Source organism: Cyprinus carpio, chromosome A23 (assembly GCF_018340385.1).
Source record: "Cyprinus carpio isolate SPL01 chromosome A23, ASM1834038v1, whole genome shotgun sequence".
NCBI classification, from domain to species: Eukaryota; Metazoa; Chordata; class Actinopteri; order Cypriniformes; family Cyprinidae; genus Cyprinus; species Cyprinus carpio.
In genome coordinates this window covers 22,660,286-22,678,350 of record NC_056594.1, presented here as the reverse complement: position 1 = coordinate 22,678,350, position 18,065 = coordinate 22,660,286, and the positions used below count along the sequence as shown (strand labels likewise).

General features: G+C 33.8%; 1 pseudogene; it reads left to right on the top strand.

The window, feature by feature from the left end:
- LOC109058932 overlaps window positions 1-18,065 on the top strand; it is a 63,954-nt pseudogene that overhangs the window by 34,441 nt on the left and 11,448 nt on the right.

Below are 18,065 nucleotides of genomic sequence, written 5' to 3'. Positions count from 1 at the left end.
TGTCAAGCCACTTTTGAACAACAGACAGCATCAGAAGCGTCTCGCTTCAAAAAGGACTGGACTGCTGCTGAGTGGTCCAAAGTTATGTTCTCTGAAAGTAAATTTTTCATTTCCTTTGCAAATCAGGGTCCCAGAGTCTGGAGGAAGAGAGGAGAGGCACACAATCCACATTGCTTGAGGTCCAGTGTAAAGTTTTCACAGTCAGTGATGTTTTTGGGGTGCCATGTCATCTGCTGGTGTTGGTCCACTGTGTTTTCTGAGGTCCAAGTTCAACGCAGCCGTATACCAGGAAGTTTTAGAGCACTTCATGCTTCCTGCTGCTGACCAACTTTATGGAGATGCAAATTTCATTTTCCAACAGGACTTGGCACCTGCACAGAGTGCCAAAGCTACCAGTACCTGGTTTAAGGACCATGGTATTCCTTGCTCTTAATTGGCCAGCAAACTCGCCTGACCCTAACCCCATATAAAATCTATGGGGTATTGTGAAGAGGAAGATGCGATATGCCAGACCCAAGAATGCAGAAGAGCTGAAGGTCACTATCAGAGCAACCTGGGCTCTCATAACACCTGAGCAGTGCCACAGACTGATCGACTCCATGCCACGCCGCATTGCTGCAGTAATTCAGACAAAAGGAACCCCAACTAAGTATTGAGTGCTGTATATGCTCATACTTTTCATGTTCATACCTTTCAGTTGGCCAAGATTTCTAAAAATCCTTTCCTTGTATTGGTCTTAAGTAATATTCAAATTTTCTGAGATACTGAATTTGGGATTTTCCTTAGTTGTCAGTTATAATCTTTAAAATTAAAAGAAATAAACATTTTAAATATATCAGTCTGTGTGTAATAAATGAATATAATATACAAGTTCCACCTTTTGAATGTAATTAGTGAAATAAATCAACTTTTTGATGATATTCTAATTATATGACCTGCACTTGTGTGTGTGTGTGTGTGTGTGTGTGTGTGTGTGTGTGTGTGTGTGTGTGTGTGTGTGTTTTATTATATTATTATTTTATTTATTTATTTTACATTAAACATATTTACCTGCTTGGTTGAAATTATTGAAAAAATATCATTCTTTCTGACCAATTCTGAAAATTTTATCCACACACCCTCAAACAATTCACAGCTTTGATTTGCATGTAGAAATACCACAATAAGGGTGTCAAAACACACACACACACAGAGAGAAACTGTGCGTCATTTTTGAGTGGAGGACAGAGCCGAATGAGATGGAAAGCAGCTCTCAATAAATTAAATTCTTTTTCCAGCACAGTTATGGAGGTGAATTTATCATGTCATTACCTCAAGAAATCCTTCAGTGAAAATCCTCACAATCAAATTCAGAAACTATCACCAGTCACTCCTCCTTTATAGATAGCCTACTTCTCAAACACACATACGCATTTTGCCTTACCCTAAATCACTACAGTAAGCCTATAATCATTATTTATATTTTAAAGTTGTCGGGCCGGATTTCCCCAGAAACTGCATGCTTTCATCATTCATCCGTGCGTGTTTAGCCAACGTCATAACCAAATCAAGAAAAGAAGGTCAGGTTACTATTATATGCAGTGAAATTAGTTAGAAGCCACAACCATAGACATATAAAATATTTTATATGTCTCTGGCCACAACAACTGAACCTCGAGTCGAAGAGAGTTTTCAAGCAAACGGGTAAATGACAGAACCCATAATAAATTTTATGGGATCAACATAGTTTGCCTAGCATCACACTTATTGTACTGACTAGGTTAACAAAACAATGTTTATGTAGGTATCAAATCTTTCAAAATCTCTAAACCAGTTACTGCTCTGTTTGCCTATAAATGGCATTGCCAAGTTATATTTTCCACTGTTTTGAATAGCGATCATTATGTACAGCATTGTCAGGCTTTTTTTTTTTTTTTAAACAATTCATTTCAACAAGTCCAAACAAAAGCAGCATATATATTATATAAGCAACTTATCTGTTCATAAGACTTTTTTTTTTTCAGGAAATCCGCCTTTCTTTCATTATTGGAAGAGTTTTGATGTTGTTAAGATTCGTGTATAATAGACATATAATAGACTGTATATGAAATATTATATATATATATATATATATATATATATATATATATATATATATATATATATATATATATATATAATATTTCATATACAGTATATACAGGTATTATAATACATTTAATTTAATGTAACAATATTTCATTGTATTTATACACATAAACACATGCGCAAACACACACACACACACACACACACACACACACACACACACACACACATATAATACACATTTTATAATTTTCATAATAAAATTATATTATTTTTGTATAAATAATAAAGAGAAAATTTACATTGAGTGATTTGGTTATTATATTTGTCAATATATGTCAATTTTATGTTTTATTTTGAAAAAGTGAAATAGCTTGAACAAGTTTCACAAAACAATTAAGAGAGGTAAATAAAGTCAGCTGTCCTGTTTGTCTGGCCATATCTCCAGCCACACACTTCATTTGGTTGTGCATGCAGATATTTGTGGAAGCTAAATCTCGGGTCACGTCACACCGCTGATCTGGCTGTCAGGCGGCTCAGAGCTTCAGAGGGGATTTGTTGTTTTGAAGTCGACCCACTGAGGCGTACAATCAGCCACTGACTGCCAGACGATAGTCTTTCTTCCCTCTCACATGAAAAGAGGCCAGGTACATTGCTCTCTGTGAAGATGTGTGGGATGTGACATTTAAAAAAGACACGAAAGGCATAATTTTCCCCCTAAAATTATATGTAAATAGATCTAAACGTCTTATATATTCTTTTATCCATCAGAAACATGCAATGATAAAAAAAAAGATGTAATTTATGCCATGCAAAGGCACAAGGTGTTTGCAAACATAAAGTATGTATTTAGTCCTATGCTAGAAAGTTCAGCATTTGGGACATGACTCAACTTTATGGGTTATAAATGTATTGTTGTAGACATTGAAAGCAACATGTTGCAATTCATCAAAACAGAGGCCATTACAAAACATTACTTTGTACAAGTGCACGAACACTTTTAGCTATGCAAACATTAATTCAGCCATTGTTTTGTTCAACAATACACGGATATATGCGTGACATTCCCCGCATTGCTGCAAGACTTTCCTCCTACTACTGTCATGGCAGAGCAATTGTTTGAAGAGTCTTAAAAATGTCTGAACGTCATTGCATTGCATTTTGTACACTATATTTAGTGTTTTATGTATTTAAAGGCCAATGCATGTGTAAATTTTTTTTTTAAGTGTTTGTTTGTGCAATGTTCCATTAAAATAAATTGCACTCATAAATGGCACATGTTATCATAATGCAGTGACATTCATGTATTTTGAAGTGTAATATTAAGAATAAATTGAAAATATGTTTCATATTTCTATGATTATTTCCTCTCCACTGATGAGGGTCGGTGAGGGTCAAAGCTCACACTGTAAACAGGAGCAGATAAAGAGAGACAAATAGATTTGATATTTCCTTAATAAATCCATCAGCACGCAAGTCCAGATTGAAATGTCACTGCGGCTAGATACGGATTACCCACAATGCTCATCAGGGTTATGACCTTGAACAATAGGATGGACCGCATGCAAACATGCCCAGCTGTGCCATGTTAGCGTCAGATTACTTACACAGTATATAGGTGAATATTTTGTAGTTTGCCTCTTGTGGGAGTTGAACAATCTCATAGCGACACTTTAGCGGCAGCGGTTTCTGTTCTTGCAGAATTTCCAAGGGAATCTAGCACTTGAATGAAATGTGTTTAGCTCCTGGGGTCCACGTGTGGTTCAGACCCCGGTTCTCACCTTGGGTCCCACTCTAGACGTGTATCTTCAGTGATACCATGACAAATGTTTCCCACTTCAACTGGTCATTTTGGGTATGTACAAAACCGATTCCAAAAAAGTTGGGACACTGTACAAATTGTGAATAAAAACGGAATGCAATGATGTGGATGTTTCAAATTTCAATATTTTATTCAGAATACAACATAGATGACATATCAAATGTTTAAAACTGAGAAAACGTATCATTTTAAGGGAAAAAGAAGTTGATTTTAAATTTCATGGCATCAACACATCTCAAAAAAGTTGGAACAAGGCAATGTTTACCACTGTGTGGCATCCACTTTTCTTTTTATAACAGTCTGCAAACGTCTAGGGACTGAGGAGACAAGTTGCTCAAGTTTAGGAATAGAAATGTTGTCCCATTCTTGTCTAACACAGGCTTCTAGTTGCTCAACTGTCTTAGGTCTTCTTTGTCGCATTTTCCTCTTTATGATGCGCCAAATGTTTTCTATGGGTGAAAGATCTGGACTGCAGGCTGGACATTTCAGTACCCGGATCCTTCTTCTATGCAGCAATGAAGTTGTAATTGATGCAGTATGTGGTCTGGCATTGTCATGTTGGAAAATGCAAAGTCTTCCCTGAAAGAGACGACGTCTGGATGGGAGCATACGTTGTTCTAGAACTTGGATATACCTTTCAGCATTGATGGTGCCTTTCCTGATGTGTAAGCTGCCCAATGCCACACGCACTCATGCAACCCCATACCATCAGAGATGCAGGCTTCTGAACTGAGTGCTGATAACAACTTGGGTTGTCCTTGTCCTCTTTAGTCCGGATGACATGGCGTCCCAGTTTTCCAAAAAGAACTTCAAATTTTAATTTCGTCTGACCACAGAACAGTTTTCCACTTTGCCACAGTACATTTTAAATGAGCCTTGGCCCAGAGAAAACACCTGTGCTTCTGGATCCTGTTTAGATATGGCTTCTTTTTTGACCTATAGAGTTTTAGCCGGCAGTTTAGATCCTCTGCCCATCTTGACTTCTGAGAGACACTGCCACTCTGAGAGTCTCTTTTTATACCCAATCATGTTGCCAATTGACCTAATAAGTTGCAAATTGGTCCTCCAGCTGTTCCTTATATGTACATTTAACTTTTCCGGCCTCTTATTGCTACCTGTCCCAACTTTTTTGGAATGTGTAGCTCTCATGAAATCCAAAATGAGCCAATATTTGGCATGACATTTCAAAATGCCTCACTTTCAACATTTGATATGTTATCTATATTCTATTGTGATTAAAATATAAGTTTATGAGATTTGTAAATTATTCCATTCCTTTTTTATTCACAATTTGTACAGTGTCCCAACTTTTTTGGAATCGGGTTTGTAGCTCAGGCCTTTGGTTGAAGGGGATATCATCACTAACAGTTGCCAAGGGGCAACTTCTATGGCTACGCAGTAGGCTTGGTACTTATTGCTCACCTTGGTACTTGGCATGCATTCCCCTCAGCATGGCAGCATGGGTATTTCATTCCCCATAGTGAACGCTAGAGGACGCAGTTCGAGTTCCCTCATAAGGAAACATCTCAAGTTATGCATGTAACCATGGTTCCCAAGACACTGCGTCGTCTTTTCTTGCCATGCTTTGGATGCAAGCTGATGACATATTTTCCCGGCATCCTTTTATACTGTGGTCATATACTGTGGTTATACTGTTGTTCTGTTGTTTAGGTAAATTGCTCTTTTGTTTGCAAGTGTCTTTATGTCCAACACAAACATTCAACCTGCTACTGCTTTGACCCCAAAATAGTGTCTATTCACTATAAAAAAAAAAAAAGTTGAGTTAACTTAAAAAAATAAAGCAACCAGTTGCAAAGCATTTCAGAGTTTATTCAGCTTCAGTGGATGAAGCTTTGCCAAATCATATATAAAAGTTCACTAAAACTACTAGTTTAAGTTGAGTGTACTACTAGTCAAACATTAAAAAATGAGTTGGCACAATTTGTGTATTCCTGTACACAAAAAAAGTTCAGTAAACTCAAAAAAGCTTTGCAGCTGGTTGCTTTAATATTTTAAGTCGACTCAACTGCTTTTTTCCTATTTTAATGTATAACTTTAAATCTTATATCCAGATTCTTAGCCATATTCATGCATGCTCCTCACATTATTTAAAAATACAAATGCATGTACAATTACAAATCGTTAAGTATAACACAAGATTTTGTCATCATTACATTCAGTTTAAGAACATACAGTTAAAGTGGGTAAACTTTATCATTCAGCTGATCTGTACCTGTATGTTTTAAACACTTCTGCTCCCTTTTATGTTCTTAGCGTGTGGTTTTCTAGCATATTTACTTTAACTTCTCAGGTAATATCAGTGGTACAACCTATTTCAGATGCAGCTGAAATTACAACAGTGGTTACATAGGCCTATATTTAATTGTTTGATCATAATTATTGTAGTAGTCGCTGGATATTGGTAGGGACATGTCCCTAGCGTCCCAAGTAAATTCTACGCCCTTGCCTTACTGTATGACAACTATTGACTTATGACTGTAATTGTAAGCAATGCAAGACAAAATTTATATTAGAATGAAACACAACTGAGAGCTCAGTGAAGTGTCCTGAGGTTTGAAGGAGCAAGATATTGCTACACAGTTGCTAGGTGCTTTCTTACTAGTCCAATTCAAAGGATATAATATAAAATATAGATATTAAGAAAAGACCAGAATACAAATTTAATTTTATCCTCACAGTTCAACATCCACATATATGACTTTACATCAAAACGTTACTCTACTCAAAATCATCTAATATTGAGAAAAGAAGCCATCCAGTGCAAGAAATGACATCATGTAAATGCAAAACAACAATGTTTCTGCTGCAGTCATTAATATGTAATCTGTGGCTGATGGAGCAGCTGTTTAGAGGGCACCTTCTCTCTCTCACACACGTTAATCTGGCAGCTTTTGTGTGATGACTGACTGACTGCTCGTGTTGTAGTGAGATTTAGCTCTGTGCCCAGAGAGATGAAAACATGTGGACGACAGCGTTGGGCTTTTTATAGGTGCCTGAACTAGTCCAGTTCAAAGGCCTTGAGAGGTCAAATTATAATGTGTTCAGCTACAAAATAACTTCAGATTGTGCAGTGGAATAAAACCATGTAATTAAATCAAATAAATAATATATATATTTAAAAAAACTACAAAAAAAATAAAAAAAAAAAATAAAAAAAAAAAAAAATAAGTACAAAATAATAAATCAAAACAACTTAATTTATATTTATATAAATGAGAAATGGATCCTTTTATTCAGCCAGGATGCATTAAATTGATCAAAAGTGACAGTAAGGACATTTATAATTTACAAAAGATTTCTGTTTCAAATAAATGCTGATCTTTTTGAACTTGTATACAAAAATGTATAATGTTATATGAAAAATATGAAGATTTTCAACACTGCTAATAATCAGAAATGTTTCTTGAGCAGCAAATCAGCATATTAGAATGATTTCTGAAGATCATGTGACACTGAAGACTGGAGTAATGATGCTGAAAATTCAACTTTGTGTCATAAATTACATTTTAAATTCTAATAATATTTCAGGATATTGCTGTTTTGACTGTATTTTCGAGCAATAAATGCCTTGGTGAGCATGAGAGACACCTTTCAAAAAATCTTACTGATAGCACTTTTTAATGGTAGTATACACACACACACACACACCCATCAAATTAGATTTGATTATATATACTGTACATAGAAAGCATATTAAATGCAAGTAAAGTGTCTGTTTCAAACAGCTTTTGAGAAATGAAATGTTAAAATATGGGTGAAATAATGTTCCATCATCATTCAGCGTAACAGATATATTTCTGTAAAAATGAAACTGTAAAAATACATGTACAAGAAAAAGTGATCATACTAAATTGCACCTGGTGGTTTGAAGGAAAGTGGCAAAGATTGGCAAAGATTTAAAATTACATTTTAGTATTTTAGGCCTGCACTGTGATCCTTAAATAGAGTATTTTAATGTCATCTAATTATTGTTCTAAATATGACTGACAGGATTTATTGGGATATGAACTATTGTTATACTGAATGACATTTTAGTGGGTGTCTTTTGTTAATCATGGTAAAAATGCATAAAAAAATATATTTATTGCTCAGAAAAAAAAAGGACACATTCTGTGGAAAAACTATAATTAAAGCCGTATTAAATGTTTATTGTTTTGATGCTTGAAAACCCCTTTTCGTCTTTACCATATCTTACACACGAGCATGTCTCTGTCTGCTCTCCATCAGTCTGATGTCAGGTCTGGCTGCGCTGGATGCGAAGTGTTCCAGTCGTCTGGGTCTCATCACCGTCTCTTACTACCTGTGGACCACATTCCTGGCCGTGGTGGTGGGAATCGTCATGGTGTTAATCATCCATCCGGGCGGAATGGCACAGAAGGAAGACTCTGAGGACAGTGGGAAACCCATCATGAGCTCCGCCGATGCTCTCCTGGATCTCATACGGTCAGACGGCCCTCATCGTCCTCCTAGACAGCATAGAGAGAAAACAGAGGGATAGTTAACCCAAAAATGGCAACTGTGTCATTGTTTACTAACATTAACTGAAAGCACTAACTGAAATAAAATTATATATATATTATTATATATAAAATTATATATTGCCAAGGCAACATTTCTCATTTTCGTTTATTTCACTAAAATAACTAAAACTTAATAAACTAAAACTAATACAATACATTTAAATCAATAAAAACTATAACAAAAATAAAAAACAACAAAGTACTAAAACTTTCACTAAAATTAAAGTGAAAACAAATTATAAAAAAAAATGTAATTGAAAATATTAAGAAAATTATGATAGTATCTGAACACTAAAATAAAATATTTTTAATAACGATAACAAATTAAAACGTATTAAAAACAAATAAGTAATAAAATTAAATTCAAAGTCTTTACACAAACTATAATAGTATCTCGATACTAAAATAAAACCTTTTCATTTTAAAAACAAAATAATAAAATATAATCTAAATATTAACAAAAACTAGTATTTCAAAGATACTAAAATAAAACTTTTTAAAAATTAATTTAATTATCAGATTATACAATGGTTATTCAAAGTGGTTCAAATGGTTATTAGAAATCATAATCAAAATCAAAACAGATGTATGGGGAAAAATGAACAATAAACAAAACTAATATGCATATATTTTTAATAATTATAAAAACAATTTAAGATTAAAAACAAATAATTTAAAAGACAAAAATACATATATCACGTTAAAAAGATGAACACAAACTATAAGGGTAGCACTTTACAATAAGGTTCATTTCATTTCAGTTAACATGATTAAAGCATGAGCAATACTTCTACAGCTTATATAATTCTTTGTTAATGTTAATTTCAACATTTACTAAGTTGTGCTTGTTAACATTAGTTAATGCACTGTGAATTAACATGAACTAACTATGAACAACTGTATTTTCATTAACTAAAAAAAAGATTAAAAATACTGTAATGTATTGTTCATTGTTTGTTCATGTTAGCTAATATATTAACTAACATTAACTAATGGAACCTTATTGTAAAGTATTACCACTATAATAGTATCTCAGTGGTAGTAAAATAAAAGTATCTGCCAATAAAAACAGAATTTGATTTCTGAATTACTAGTAACTATTGGGCTGGTCAGTAATAAATCACATTAAACCATCATCACGGATACCATCTCCAGCCAACTGGATTGTGTTTAGATTTAAGGTACTGCAGTCATAATCTCATATGACCCATTTGAGAGCACTTGAGTCTCTAAAATCAGTCACAAACACACATCTAGGGCTTGTGCTGAAGCATTGGGAATCTATTTGAGTGATCTGATAAATGCACAGTGACACTAAAATGTATTTGGATGCCATTGCATTAGATAAAAACATGTTCCACTAATGACAAACAAACACAATGCTGACCATCTTCAACGCTACATCTACTGTTTCAGGATTTCAAACCAAGCAAATGTGCATTTTATTTATTTATTTATTTTTATTTATTTTTTTGCTTGGAATGTATTTCTATACAGTAAATTATTTTTGTTTTCATATTTTGTTATCTAATGCAATCATATATTTAAAGTGTCCACATGCCTTTCAGAGCCACTTTATGTGAGCTCAGCATCAACCAGCTGGTCAATATTTGTGTCATTCATGCTAATGCATGTTTGTTGCTTAAGGCCAGGAAGCCACGTAACTAAAATCAACTGTTTCATAACTCAAATTACACTCCATCAGCTGAAGGTCATTTCATTAGATATATAATTGTTGTTTGTGTGGTCAGAGCCATTTAAAAGACCCTCAATACGGTCAGAAGCCTCATGTGGTCTGATGGAAGGATTATTTGGTGGAATCATTTCTTTAATGAAAAGGACTGTTAAAAATGCATTGCAATGTCATAGTTCGTTCCAGTGCATCCAATCAATTTTACCTCTTAACAAACACTTTTATTGAAGACCTCTTGTCACATAAATCTCCGTTTCTATAGGGGCGTTCTGTAAATCCTGTGTTAGTTAGAACGATCACTATAATTAACATTCTCTCAAACTCAGAACATGCTATCAGTGTTCAAGTTAACTGATTCCAAATTTAGTTCAACATCTCATGCTTCATGACCTCATATCGACCAGTGAGTTCATTAGAACGAAGACCAGCTTAATAACATCATCTGCTATCCCTCGCTTTCTCTAATAGCTTTAAAATGAGCCCCTTATTACCCAGAGAACATGTGTGCTGACTGAAAACATTAGCATGTGGACTAATGAAGCTGTTTGACTGATAGCAGAGAATGACTCAAACCAGCTGAAGATGAGATATTGAGCTTGGTTATAGACAACGATATGCAATAGCAGATTAATTGCAGGTTACTTGGCAAACAATATGTCCGAATGTTCGCAAACAAAATAATGAGGAGGACGTGACCGGCAGCATAACACTAAAAAACTTGCTCTAATAGTCTTGACATAATTTGTAGTAATAAGCAATAATGTAAAAAAAAAAAAGAAAAGACAAAGAAAAAAGATTGTCCTTTAATAAATATACAACCCTTAGGTCTTGTCAAAATGATGTTATCTGGGAGATGAGCACATAGGAATGTTGTAATTATTAGTGACTATTGACTATTGATCATTTAGTGTAGTTGGTACACATTTTGTGCACTAATGATGAAAAAATAAACCCTGCCAAAAACACTACTTACTCATTTTAATCGCTACATAAACATAAAAATGAAAGCATCAAGTACACATTTAACATGAACATGTTAGTCTTTATGTTTTTGCATTGCAAAAGCAAAACAAAGAAATAAAAACCTGCATGCACAAAAAAAAAACTCATTCACTAATGCACAGAATGAACAAACATAAACTGATGCAAAATGCATGAGCACAGATATTTTCCATTATGAAATCAAAAAATTGAGTGCACAAAAAAAATTAATGCACAGAATAAACAAATGCAAAATGCATGTGCAGCTACTTTCCATTCAGAAATAAAATTTGCATGCATGAAAAAAATCCCATGCACTAATGCACAGAATTAATGAACAGATGCATAATGCATAAGAAAAGCTAATTTCCATTGAGAAATAAGAACTTGCATGCACACACAAAAATAAAAAAATATCATGCATGAATACACAAACAGATGCATAATGAATTCACACAGCTGTGGTTGTGCACTACTGTAGGTAGCATCTATTTTCAGATGTACAGCATGATGAGAGTCTTGGAATGTAGAACTGAGAGCTCAGTATAAACATTTCATTTAAATTCCATTAGAGGAAAAACTCATTGGGTTGGCTATTTTTCTGCAACAATACCAGCACTTTATGACTCAGTGTGAAAAGGCCACATGAGCCGGGCCAGCTTTAAGTAGATCCAAACCAACAGCACATTTGCATCCTATTCAATCTTTATAGTATATGCCTGAAGGAAACTCAACCACCTGTTAACACAGAAATTTGTCTTGATGTTAATATTGGAGCCATTTCAGATGTGCTGCATGATCCCAGCATACTATGACTATACTCACAATCCAGGTTGATCTCATTAGTTTTCATAGGTATTTGTATCTAAAGTACACACATATATTCATTTACTGCTGCATTGTGTGTCTGTGTGTATTTTTCTGAAGGTTCTTATTCCATAGAAACCAATACATAATTGGTTTCATGATTACATGGTTATTTGTGAATAGGATGCAGTTTTTTGCACTGAAGTACCTCACAAAACGGGCACAAGATTGAATTCACCCTGTAATGAATAAAGAATCATTTTCTTTTTTGTCAATCTTGGAAAATGTCAACATCCTTCAACTGCAGAAATTGTATTTCTCAACAATTATTTATTGGCTTCTTTATTAATGTGGATGTTATCAGGCCTCTTGACAGAAAAAGTCAAATGATTTAAAAAACAGTTAAACACTAAGGAACTGGCAAGGACAGTTTACTATAGGTTACTATAAGTTGCGTACATTAAATGTTTTCAAGGAAAGTCATATTGAGAGTATTCAGAGCAGTTCAATGCTACTCTATGCATGTATATAACTGTGATATATTTTATGTCACCCAAACAGAAACATGTTTCCAGCCAACCTTGTTCAAGCCACTTTTCAACAGGTAAGGATCCACAGCTTGCCATGAAAAAATAAGTCATCCTCCTTTCTGTAAATGTAAGAATAACCTGGCAATAATCTACTGAATTAATGCATATATGCAAAAACATTAACACACATTAACAATGCAAGCATGAGTGCCTGAAATGTAAATAAGCATGGGCAGGTTAGTTTCTTGATTACTGAATAAATGCATTTGAGGAGCTTGTGCTCTGATCACAAAGTGCTTGACAACCTGAAGTAAAATAAAAAGAGATTCATTTTGTATTTCTTCTCTTTAGTATCGGACCAACAGTGTGCCCATAATGAAGACCCCCAAGGCGACAGTGGCCACCAGTCTAACAGAAACAACCACTCGCCGCGCTCTAATCTACGGGATTCAGGATGATAACGGGACGGACATCCAGAACTTCCAGCTGGATCTGACACCGCCTCCTGACGTGGTGATGCGGACGCTTCCAGGCACCAGCGAGGGCATGAACGTCCTGGGGATCGTCATTTTCTCTGCCACCATGGGTGAGAATTCTGGCACACAGACCACAAATTTGACAATAAATATGCTAATATTTTAAAATCGCATCTTACATTTGCACATCACTGCTCATTTTTACGAAGGCATAATGTTGGGCAGGATGGGTCCTAACGGCAGTGCTCTGGTGAACTTCTGCCAAAGTCTCAATGAAGCAGTGCTGAAAATCGTTGCTATTGTCATCTGGTAAGACTATATATATATATATATATATATATATAATATATATATATATATATATATATATATATATATATATATATAATTTAAATAAATTGTTTTTATAATAAAAATAAATATTGTTTTGCTTTTTTAAATAAATAAATATATAAAACATTATCTACATAACCCTCTAAACTCTGACATATTAAATATTAGTCAGAAATATATTTTTATATTTTTTATATATTTAACCTTTTATTTAAATACTGAACCCTGAAACAAAATATGAAAAAAAAATATATATTTTTAAAATACTTTAGGATTTTATCACTCATATAGTATGATATATTGAGAATATGGATCTCAAATTCAGATGAAAAAAAAAGCATAAGCTTTATTCGCAATTTGGTGCAGATACTAATATTTATATGAACAAAAAGTAATATGAAATTCTGATTGCTTGTAATGTAAACTAATGAGATCTTTTTAACAGTATAAAATCTACTTACATAAAATGATATCAGTCGTCGCTCTATATTTTCTTTGTAAGATGATATTTAAATGTTTAGTTTTATGATCAAAACCTATAATGCAATGCAATACAATGGTGATTGAGAGATGAACAAATAAACTTTCCTCAAAAGCCTGATATTTGATATTTATGTCTAATTTTCCTAAAAAATTATGCCTGGATAATCAAGGAAAGCGAAACTGCTTCAGCAAGTGCTCATCTTGAAATATGTGACCCTGGAGCACAAAAGCAGTCTTAAGTCTCTGGGGTATATTTGCAGCAATAGCCAAAAATACATTGTACGGGTCAAAATTATAGATTTTTCTTTTATACCAAAAATCATTAGGATGTTAAGTAAATATCATGTTCCATGAAGATATTTTGTACGTTTCCTACTGTAAATATATCAAAACTTAATTTTTGATTAGTACTATGCTTTGTTGCAATCTTGGGACAAGTCAACATCCTTCAACTGCAGAAATTGTATTTCTCAAACAAATTATTATGGCGCTGTTAATGTGGATGTTATCAGGCTCTTGACAGAAAAAAGTCAAATGATTTAAAAAAACAGTTAAACACTAAGGAACTGGCACGGACATTTTACTATAGGTGACTATAAGTGGGCGTACATTAAATGTTTTCAAGGAGGAAAGTCATATTGAGAGTATTCAGAAGCAGTTCAAGTGCTACTCTATGCATGTATATAACTGTGATTATATTTTAGTCCACCAAACAGAAAACATGTTTCCAGCCAACCCTGGTTCAAGCCACTTTTCAACAGGTAAGGATCCACAGCTTGCCATGAAAAAAAATACAGTCATCCCTCCTTTCTGTAAATGGAACGGAATAACCTGGCACAATAATCTACTGAATTAATGCATATATGCAAAAACATTAACACACATTAACAATGCAAGCATGAGTGCCTGAAATGTAAATAAGCATGGGCAGGTTAGTTTCTTGATTACTGAATAAATGCATTTGAGGAGCTTGTGCTCATCACAAATGTGGCTTTGACAACCGAAGTAAAAATAAAAAAGAGATTCATTTTGTATTTCTTCTCTTTGAGTATCGGACCAACAGTGTGCCCCATATGAAGAACCTCCCAAGGCGTACAGTGGCCACCAGTCTAACAGAAACAAACACTCGCCGCGCTTCTAATCTTACTGGATTCAGGATGATAACGGGGACGGACATCCAGAACTTCCAGCTGGATCTGACTACACGCCTCCTGAACGTGGTGATGCGGACGGCTTCCAGGCACCAGCGAGGGCAAGGAACGTCCTGGGGATCGTCATGTTCTCTGTCCACCATGGGTGAGAGAATTCTGGACACACAGGACCACAAATTTGAAAATCAAATATGCTTAATATTTTAAAAATCGCATCTTACATTTGCACATCACTGCTCATTTTTATCGAAGGCCAAATGTTGGGCAGGTGTTGGGTTCCTACGGCAGTGTTGGTGAACTTATGCCAAAGTCTCAAGAAGCAGTGCTGAAAATCGTTGCGCTATGTCATTGGTAAGACTATATATCTATATATATAATAATATAGATATATATATAATATATATATATATATCTTATATATAGAGTATATAATTTAAAATAAAAGGGTTTTTAAATTAAAAATAAATAGTTTGCTTTTTAAATAAATAATATATAAACCATATTAAACATAACCCTCTAAAGTCTGACCATATTAAAATCTTAATCAGAAATATTTTTTTATTTGTTATAATTTAACCTTTTATTTAAATAATGAACCCTGAAACAAAAATATGAAAATAATAAATCTAATTATAATGAAACATACTTTAGGATTTGATTTTATCCACTTCATATGAGTTCTGAATATATTGAGAATATGGATCTTCAATATTCAGATGAAAAAAAATGAAAAAAAAAGCCATAAGCCTGTTTATTCGCCAATTTGGTGAGCAGATACTGATACTAAATTTATTATGAAACAAATAAGTTAATTATGAAAATTCTGATTGCCTTGTAATTGTAAAACTAATGAAGATCTTTTTTTTTTACACAGTATTTAAAATCTACTTTACATTTAAAATGATTATCCCGTCGTCTCGCTCGATTATTTTCTTTGTATATGAAGTTATTTAAGATGATATTTTAAATGTTAGTTTATGGATCAAAAACCATTATTAATGCATAAGCATATACCCAAGCAATGACAATGAGTGATTGAGAGATTTCACAAATAACACTTTCCCTCAAAAAAGCCGATTGATATTTGATATTCATGTCTAATTTTCCTAACAAAATTAGCCCTGGGATAATGAAATCAAGGAAAAGCGAAAACTGCTTGCAGTCCAAGCAAGTGCTTCAATCTTTGAAAATATGTGACCCCTGGAGCACACAAAGCTAGTCTTAAGTTCTCTGGGGTATATTTTGCAGCAAATAGCACACAAAATACATTGTACCGGGTTTTTGCAAAATCCAATCCAAAAAATTATGATTTAGAATTTTTTTTCTTTTATACCAAAAATCAACTCATTAGGATGTAACGTTTAAAAATAAAAATCATGTTTTCCATGAAGATTTATTTTGTACGTTTCCTACGTGTTGAAAATATATCAAAAACCTTTCATTTTTTGAGTTCATTTTTTGTTTTTGGAGATTAGTACTATGCATAGCTGTAAGAACTTCCATTTGGGGGGGGGGACACACTTGTAAAGGTGTGATTTTCTCAGTTCATTTAGGTTATTTTTTTTTTTTTGTTTTTTTTGTTTTTGTTTGCCCACCATATTCAGATGTCCAGATTTCAATCAGATTTTTCCCCAAATAAGTGAGGTTGTTCAAATTAGTTGTTATCTTGGCCAATATATTGGTCTGGATCTCTAATGCAAACCATACATTCAAAAGGCTTAGGTTATTTTCAGCATCTGTCAGATTGATGTATAAAAAACTGACCCTTATGGACTGGGTTGGTTTTGTGTTCCAGGGTTTCACATAGTACTAACAATATTGCAAAAGTTATATTCTACCAAATTGCTAAAAGCTTATAAACATCAGTAAAGATTTCAACATCAAAAAGAATGAAACATAAACAATTAAATACTAAACATCTATACTAAAAAATACTATACACTATTGCTAAAAGCGCTTAAACGATCAATCAGACGACAGAAGGCATGTAGTAGATTGTGAGCAACAAAGTTTTTCAGTTTTGATAATGCCGATAATTTAGACCATAGACATTTGAGTATCAAATATGATACAGTAGGCTTTACAGGGTTAAGCAATGGTATTTAGTGAATTACAGCTAGTTTGTTGTGCAGGTACTTCCCGTTCGGCATTGTGTTTCTGGTGGCTGGTAAGATCCTGGAGATGAGCGACCCGTCCGCGATGGGGAAGAAGCTGGGCTTTTATGCCATCACTGTGGTGATGGGCCTCATTCTGCATGGCCTCTTCATCTTGCCCAGCATGTACTTCTTCATCACCAAGAAGAGCCCGGATCGTTACATTCGAGGGAATCCTGCAGGCCCTTCTCATCTCACTGGCCACGTTCCTCCAGGTACAACACAACACAAAACACACAACTGCAATCCACATTGCATTCCTTTTGATAGTATGTTTTCAAAAAAAACCCTTTAACTAACAAATTAGTGTTAGTGCATTAATGACATCATCCTCTAAAATTTAACACCATTTCTGGTGGTAAGAGACCAGAAGTGTTAGTGTTCCTCTGGTGTTAATAATATAATATCAAATGTTTATAAATATATGGACACTACCATTTAAAAGTTTAAGATTTTTTAATGCTTTTGAAATAAGTCTCATCAAGGGCTCGCCTTTATTTAAAAACAAAAATCAGTTTAAAAACAGTAAAAATTGTGCAAATTATGTGATCCCTGGAGCGCAAAAAACCAGTCTTAAGTCGCTGGGGTCTATTTGTAGCAATAGACCAAATAAAATACATTTGATATGGTGTAACACAAATGATAGATTTTTCTTTTATGCCCAAAAATTATCAGGATATTAAATAAAGATCATGTTCCGATGAATTAGTTTGTTTCCTACCCATAATATTAGGGTAAAACTCATTTTTGATAAGTAATATGCATTGCTAAGAACTTCATTTGGACAAATTTAAAGGTGATTTTCTCAATATTTTTTATTGATTAAAAAGAAAAGTGCCAACACACAAACACAAACACTTACACACAAAAAACATAATCTTCTACAAATTTCTAAAAATATCTTTGCACAGCATCTTTAAAACCATTTTCCACACTGAATTAAGAAAAAATCATATAAAAAAACAAGCATAAATAACTCTGATCGTCACAGAATAAATAATTAGAATTTAAAAACTCTTAAACTATGC